Below are 672 nucleotides of genomic sequence, written 5' to 3' on the forward strand. Positions count from 1 at the left end.
TTTTTTTTGGTCCCTTTCGCACTTTATTTGTTTTCATTTTTTTCCCATTACTCCCCACATTATGCCTAAATTCTGCAATTATTCTCCTCCTATTTTATGCAAAACCCCTTAAAATTAGTTTTCTTTTCTAGAGCAGTTTCATAATTTTCTCTTTAAATCAAAGTAGTTAAATGAAAAGAGGGGGAGACGACAGAAGGAAAAAAACTGCATTCACACGTATATGAAAACTTCCATTTCCTTTCTTTTTCTTGTAATTTTTCTCTTTCCTTTTTCATTTTCCACTTTGTTTGTCTTTAATTTTAAATAATCCCATTCCACATATCAGTTACTCCCTACTTCATGCTTTTTATTTAGAAGAAAAGTAATCTCCTCCTAATTTTATTCAAAATCCCCATAAATAAGATTTTTCTTAAAACATTCTCATCATTTTCTATAGAAATAAATTCAAAATGCTTCAATAGAAAAACTGAGAGAGGGCATGGAGAAAAATTACAGCAGAAGAGTTCATGTTGCAAAAATATTCAAATTGGTTTTATCTTCAAGACAACTTTTACAAAATTTCTGACCACTACTTCATTTCTTCTTCTTTTTCGTTCATCCCTTGATAAGATTTCTTAAACCCCTCAATGAAATCCTGCTGACTCCTTCTCTTATTGCATGTGACCGGTGTTT

The sequence above is a fragment of the Lycium ferocissimum genome, unplaced genomic scaffold, assembly GCF_029784015.1.
Source record: "Lycium ferocissimum isolate CSIRO_LF1 unplaced genomic scaffold, AGI_CSIRO_Lferr_CH_V1 ctg7267, whole genome shotgun sequence".
Classification (NCBI taxonomy): domain Eukaryota; kingdom Viridiplantae; phylum Streptophyta; class Magnoliopsida; order Solanales; family Solanaceae; genus Lycium; species Lycium ferocissimum.